This window comes from Mandrillus leucophaeus, unplaced genomic scaffold, assembly GCF_000951045.1.
Source record: "Mandrillus leucophaeus isolate KB7577 unplaced genomic scaffold, Mleu.le_1.0 Scaffold91, whole genome shotgun sequence".
NCBI classification, from domain to species: domain Eukaryota; kingdom Metazoa; phylum Chordata; class Mammalia; order Primates; family Cercopithecidae; genus Mandrillus; species Mandrillus leucophaeus.
The window spans coordinates 6539975-6547604 of record NW_012109919.1 but is presented as its reverse complement, the minus strand read 5'-3'; the positions used below and the strand labels follow the sequence as shown (position 1 = coordinate 6547604).

Below are 7630 nucleotides of genomic sequence, written 5' to 3'. Positions count from 1 at the left end.
TAAAATGCAGATTTTTTTTGTCTCTACCCCTAAAAATTCTGATTTAGTATGTCTAAGATGGGCCCTAGAACTTGCATTTCTAGCAAGTTCCCAGGTGATGCTGATGCAGCTGGTTCCTCAGCTACTTGGAATGTGAATCACTGATCTCAACCTCATATATTTAGCCTTCAATGGATTCATCGTTTGTTGTTTTCTAAAACCGGATCACAAGGTCAGGAGATCGAGACCACAGTGAAACCCCGTCTCTACTAAAAATACAAAAAATTAGCCAGGCACGGTGGCGGGTGCCTGTAGTCCCAGCTACTCAGGAGGCTGAGGCAGGAGAATGGCGTGAACCCAAGAAGCAGAGCTTGCAGTGAGCCGAGATCGCGCCACTGCACTCCAGTCTGGGCGACAGAGCGAGACTCCGTTTCAAAAAAAAAAACAAAAAAAAAAAACCGGTATCTTCTGGAAATATCCAGAACACAGTATAGGAACTACTACTTAACTAGAAAAGTAATTTATGAAGCTTAAGGAACTTAAGGGGCTTTCAGGACTAATTTACCATAATAAAATGTCTATCTCTACAATGAAAAAAGAGACTTTTAAGTACTTGAAAATAAAAATCTTATATTTTAGACTTTTTGTGTGATACTCTTTCCCCCTTGCAACAGACTAGTCAGAAAAACAGTGATTGCCATCTCCCTTCTCTCAGAATAGCATCCTTGCCTACAGACTCTGTAGACATGTTTCAATAACTGGATTAGACCTCTTTCAATATCAAATCCATACGTGGTCAATTTCAAGTTGTTCCTGTCCCTTGGGGGTGGTTTGCCATTTCCTGCCTATGATTTAATTCCTGCTTTCTTCTTATCCTCAGTAGCTCATGGCATGGACATTCTTGTGTGCCTTGCCCACATCATGACCCTACTATCCATATGGGTAACCTCCACACTTTGTGTTTCCTGCTTTCATATCACACGAGACTCTCAAGGACAGACTTTCAGGATGGGTAAAGCTAAGAAGTAAAAATAGAAAAGGTGGTGAAAATTGGGTAGGAGAATAGCACAAAGGTTGAAAGAAGAACACATTTATTTTCAAGTGGGGAGTGATCTGTGAAGAAGGACCAGAATCAAGAAGTCTTTCAGAATTCTGGTTTTAATAGTTTCCCAAATTTACTGATTAACATTTACATTAAAGCCAGAGAGAAAAGAAAGGAAGTCATTAAAGATAAAATTGTCACAGGAAGATCCTATCCAATGGAAATGGCCACCTCTTACTGAGCACTTACCATAGGCTGGGTATATAGGGCAAGAGTCCTTAAGATTAGCTGCATAGCGGAATCACCAGGGGAGCTTTTAAAATCCTGATGCCAGGGCTAACTGCAGACCAATACAGGTGGAATCCAACATATTTAAAGCTACATAAGTCATTCAATGTGCAGTTAATTTTGAGAGCCACTTTCAATGGTGCTAGAGCCAGCTCTTATTAGCTCACATAAGCCAATTATTAAATTTTCAGGAATTCTGTAAGTGAAACACATTGGCCACAGAGGGAATATTTACACCATGGAAATTTACGAATGCTGCAAATCAGTTTTTTATCTCTCTGGAGAACTAGTTTTTAAATTTTTACAAACACACTGGTGACCCTAAGGGGTAACCATATAACTTGCTATTTAAACCTGGGTAATTTTAAGACACATAGAGGGGTATGACACACACTGGAGCCTGTCAGAGGGTGAGGGGTGGGAGGAGGGAGAGGATCAGGAAGAATAACTAATGGGTACTAGGCTTAATACCTGAGTGATGAAATAATCTGTGTAACAACCCCCCATGACAACACAAGTTCACCTGTGTAACAAACCTGTACGTGTACCCCGAACTTAAAATAAAAGTTAAAAAAAGGAAAAGCACAAAAAAAGAACAGAAAGAAGACATTGTTAATAATTATGCCAGGACAATTAGCTTGAATCAGAAATTATGATCTCTTTAAGTATATAAGTAATTAATACAATGCCTGTGAAAGACAGTTATCATAATGTCCATTTAATGATTAGTCAACAGTGCCTTGGGGAATTTAAGTAAGTTTCTCAAATTTCTTTCACACAAATTAGAATGAAAGGAATCAGAACTGAAGTGAATCTGACTACAATAAGCCTACTACTTGTGACAGCCATGGGAAGATACCATTGAGGAGCAGAAATAAGCAGAGACCTGTTGTGTAGTAGGTTATCATTCATTTCAGGTACTTTATGGAGTAGAAATGGCCCAAAATAGTGAGTTTACGTAGGATTCATTTGAACATATTTCTGATGACTGTATAATAAGTTAGAAACTTAGAATGTAAAGATGCAGTCGTAAGGCAGAAAAAGTAGAGAATAAATGTTCCACTGAATTGTCTTCTGTGTAACTATGTCCTGTGTGGGATGAAAAATCTATTAATACTTGATGTTTAAGAGAGAACTCAAGAATCACCTGGCTGTTAGGCATTTGTGCTCCAGGTTGGCTGAGAGGTGAGACACAGAGGGAGAGGGAAAGGGAAGGAGGGAGAAAGAAAAGGAAAGAGGAAATGGGAGAGAGTGAGAGAGAGAGAGATGGTGACTGAAATGAGACAGATGGATGATTGTGTTATCTTGTTACCTTTTTTTTTTATCACTGACTATTCTACCAAACACAAGGCATATTTAAAACTATCTCCATTCTATACAGTCTCATTCCACACTTCTTTCCCAATTTTCAGCAGTTGAACTTGCCTCCTACTTTAGATTAAAAGTAGAAGCTGTTAGATTGGAAGTATTGATCCTAAACCTACGTGCACATCCACTTACACATAACACATTCCATCTTCCTTCTCCCTATTATACTGGCAGAGCTATTTCTCCTCCTGCCTAAAGTCATCTTTTCCTTCTGGCCCTTGAATTCTCCCATCCTCCACATCCACGCACTGTCAGGATCTCTCTAGTACATTTCTCTCGTTCTCCCTCATTTGGATCTACTCCATTGGCCTTTGTCATTGTTTGTTTGCCTTTGAAAACATTTTATTAGAGCTCATAATTTTATGGTCAGGAATTCTGTGGTCAGAAATTCAAGCTCCTTTTGGTTGGCCACGTCTTCTTTTCCACCTCTTTTGACTAAGGTCGCTCCATGGAATTCAGCAAGCAGATGGCCAGGCTGGGAGGTCTGCCATGGCTCTGCTCACATGGCTGATGTGTCAATGGGAATGGCCTTAGCTGGGGTCACTGGCCAGGGTACCTACAGATGGCCTCTCAAGCATGGTGGTACCTGGGTAGCCCTGCTTCTATTTAATTTTTTTTTATTTTTATGATTTTTATCAATATATAATATTTGTACATATTATAGGGTACATGCAGTATTTTGATACATGCATACAATGTGTAATGATCAATCAGGGTTTTTAGGATAACCATCACCTCAAACATTTACCATTTCTTTGTGTTAAGAATATTTCAAGTCTTCTAGCTATTTTATTTTATTTTTTTTCAAATCTGTGTCCTTTATTCCACCTGGTAGGCTTACCCAAGAACCATATGCTGAGTCCTGTCTCAGGTTGATGGAGGGTTCCCTGGGCCCAAGGCACACAACTACCTGGGCTCTGCTCTCCAGACAGATGATAGGAGGGATGGACAGTGGAGAGAAGCTGAGCCTTGTGACAGAGTCCCCCAGCATGATGGGGAATGGAAAGTTGGAAGAAGTCGGACTATGAAGGAGGAGACAGGGAGGGGCTCAGAGGCATCTGGGGCAGGTTGGGCATTTTGAAGTGAGAGGCATTTCCATGCAGTCCCCCATATCCACTGACAGCCACGCCTGGGCTTCAGGTGGAGGTAAGGCTGCTGTTTCCCAGCGGGGCTTCTGGAAGCCCCTTTCCTTCTCCTGTGGCTAAAGCTGCGACCAAGAATGGAACAGGAGGCTGCTAAAGTCTGGAGAAGCAGGAATCATTTGTCAGAAGAACATAGAAGCCATATGCTGGGCGTTCTGTCTTTTTAGAGATGAGCTGTTTGGGGTTTAGAAATGAGATGGAAGGAAGCAGAAGGCAGAGGGCAAGGGCGGCCAAGGACGGAGGCTGGGGGCCATGTGCAGTAGGGCCAGAAAAGTGTTCAGTGGAATTGTGGGTAGGAGGCTGAGATGCCGCTGGGCCCCGTCCCCACCAAAGATGGAAGAACTGAGGTGGAGGCAACTGGCCACTTGCCTAGGAGAGAACTCAGGCACCAACTTAAAAAGACTCCCATGAAGAACTGCCACCTTCTACCCGCTGCAGTCTTGGATGGTTTGCCCACGCAGAAATCAGTGGCCAGGGAGGCAGGGCCTACTGCTGGGATATCAGGGCAAGTGCCCAGTCCAAGAAAGCCACTGTGATGTCCTGTAGGCAGAGCCAGGTCCAGTGGACAGCCTCACTGAGCTGTGTCTTCATGCAGTCCCAGGTCACCTCACCTCTGCATGCCTCATGGCAGTGCTCGTGGGCGCTGGCCAGGGCCTCAAGCAAGAGGTGCCACAATGGCAGCAGCACATTCTGGTAGAAAAGCAGGAGCAGCTCTCTCAGATAGCGGAGCAGCTGATTCAGGAAATCAGGGAGCTGGATCTGTAGCCTCTGAGAGAGGCTGGTGAGGCTGTCACCAAATCAGGCAAGGTGAGAGGCACAGTGGGCAGAAAAGAAGCTGACTGTGGCATTGGTGTGAGCCCAGGCTAGCTGCAAGCTGGGCCACACCATGGTGAGCAGGTGGGAGCCCCAGACAGGCAGTGTCTTCTCCAGTCAGCTGTATCCTTGCGGTCTGTAGGAGTAGAGCTTGGCACACGCTTGTTGGCTGGCAGGTAAGAAACCAGATGTTCGAAGCAACCGGCCAGTAAGGGAGGCCCGGAAGGAGCTGTGTGACCAGAGGTCATGGCACAGGAAGCCTACAGCGAAGACCAGCAGCAACAGGAGGAACTGCGTCCAGGGCAGCTGAAGACCCTGAGCCTGCTGCAACAGGCCCTTGCAGGCCGTGTCACAGGTGACAACATCTTGGTTGTTACCGTTGCCCTTCCTCAGCAGCTCCTGGTTGGTAAGCTTGAGGGACTGAATGATTTTTTGCAAAGACTTCTGTACCTTCTTGGGAATCTGCTCCCAGGAGCTGAGCAAGTGCTTCAGCAGCAGGCTGGACTGTGACAGGTGCTTAGGGTACAGCTGCCTCCAGACACTGGCGCTGAGGGGGTCCACTGTCAGGCACTCGGTTAGGCTGCTCAGGAGCTTTCTTCATCTCAGGGGGACAGCTAGGGGTGGCTCTGGACAGGAAAGAAGGGAAGTAGGTATGCAGGGTGGAATCCGGCTTTGCTCTGAATGCCAGCACCTTCAGTCGGGGGTAGAGCTGACATAGCTGCTCCTGCAGGCTGGGTGTCAGGGAGTTGTTCGGCATATAGGCAAAGTCCAGAAGTGGGAAGAAGTCCTTGGGGCCAATCACGCCAAAGCCCTTGGTAAGGCTGGGATGCATCAGGAGCAGCCGATCCAGGTATGTGATGACAAAGGGAGACAGAGACTTGATGCCCAGCACAGGCAGCATGATCCCCAGCCACACTTTCAGTCCCTCGGTGAGGTTGGCAAAACCCACTTGACCCAGGGCCCACATGATGGTCAGACACTTTGCTGGTCGGCTCTGGTGGGACCTCAGTAGATCCAGGAACTTGCCTAGGTTTGCGGTGGCAATCTTGGGCTTGTCTTGCAGGATGGCCTGGATACAGATGCGGTAACCATGTAGTGACTCCCCTGGTGTCTTATCCAGCTCTTGCAGCATGGTGAACAGAGAGTGGTCAAAAAAGAGCTCCAGAACCCTGCTGCCTTCGCCAACAGCCCTCGGATGATCCCAGGCAGCTCCCGGCTCACCAGGCTGTAGAGATAATCATGAGTATGCTGGCTCAGCGTGGATTCACTTAGAGGAGCTTGTAGCTTGTAGTTGAGATAGCTGGCCAGGTCCTTCAACCATATGGATGGGTTTCCAGAGAACATGCTCTGACCCTTGTCCAGTTTCTTCTGTAGGGCTGCCACATCCAGAGCTTTCAGTGCTTCCTCCAGGCTGCGGAAGCGGCCCTGCTTCTGGTTTTGGCTGGGAAGAGTTGCCATCTTCTTTGTCTACTTCTTGTTCCCTGGTTTCTTAGGCTCCACAGCAGGGAGTGAGACCTGGTCCTTATTCTGCCGCTTCATGATATTCTCAAAGCCCCGCTCATAAAGGGTGTCTGTGGTCTGGATTGGAAGGGTCAGGTCATATTTCCACACTCCATTTGCTTCCCCGAGCGTCCGGCGGTTCCCGCCGCCGCCTCTGCCGCTGGCGCCGGCCCCAGGCCACCTGCCCTTCTTCACCACCTACCAGCGCCCCACGCCAGCAGTCTTGGCCGCCATGGGTCAGAGCCCTCCCGCCTTGGCCTCTTCCCCGGCTTTCCCCCTCTAGCTATTTTAAAATATAAAATATATTGTTAACTAGAGTCACCCTACTGTGCTATTGAATACTAGAACTTACCCCTTCCATCAAATTGTATTTTTGTACCCATTAACAAACCTTGTTTCATCCCTCTCGCCACATCCATCTCTCCTACCACAGGCTCTGGTAACCATCATTTTCCTCTCTACCTCCATGAGATCAACTTTTTAGCTCCCACATTATGAGTAAGGACATATGGTATTTGTCTCTCTGTGCCTGGCTTATTTCACTTAACATAGTGACCTCCAGTTCCATCTATGTTGCTGCAAATAACACGATTTTGTCTTTTTAATGGATGAATAGTATTGCATTGTGCATACAACTCACATTTTCTTTATCTGTTCATCCGTGGATGGACACAGGCTGATTCCCTATCTTGACTATTGCAAATAGCGCTGCAATAAACATGGAAGTGCAGACATCCCTGTGATATACTGATTTCCTTTCCTTTGGATGAATTCCCAGTGATGGGATTACTGGATTTTGTGGTAGTTCTATTTTTTCATTTCTTGAAGAAACTCTATACGGTTTTCCAATGGCTGTACTGATTTACATTACCACCAGCAGTGTACAAGAGTGCCCTTTTCTCTGCATCCTTGCCAACATTTGTTATTTTTGTCCATTGGCTTTTAAGTATTCTTAAATCTCTCCTCAGAAAAAAAAAAAAAGGAAAGAAAAGAAAAATCTCACTCCACTTCACACCTCTGTTTCTTCTTTCATTCGCAGCCAAATATCTTGAAAGAGCTACTTATTCTTGCTAATTTCATTTCTGTATCTCCCACTCAATCCTCAATACCTTCTCATCTGACTTTGCTCCCTTCTTGCCCTTATCACTCCACTGAAACCGCTCTTGGTAAGGTCATCAAAACCTGCATTTACACGACCTCTGTCTGATTTGATACTTTTTATTCCTAACTTGATTAAATTCACTAGAATTTGACATCCCTGATCACTTTCTCTCTTTGGTTTCTGGTTTCCATGACTTAACACTCCTGGTTTTCCTCCTAAATTAGTAATTGCTCCTCCTCAATGTCATTTGAAAATTTGCCCTCTTCTACACAGCCACCAAATGCTGCTCAAAACACGGCCTGTGCCCTCTTCTCTCTGCTCTCTCACCTCTCAGTTAGCCAACCTGGAGCACAGAAACCTAACACCCAGGTGATTCTTGAGTTCTCTCTTTTTCAA

General features: G+C 45.7%; 1 pseudogene across 1 annotated transcript; it reads right to left on the bottom strand.

Moving 5' to 3' along the window:
• Positions 1–3965: 3965 nt before the first annotated feature.
• LOC105531820 lies at positions 3966–6366 on the bottom strand (annotated as a pseudogene). The gene has a single exon (XR_001004866.1). The product of XR_001004866.1 is annotated as a transmembrane protein 214 pseudogene (transcript).
• Between the last annotated feature and the right edge of the window lie 1264 nt (positions 6367–7630).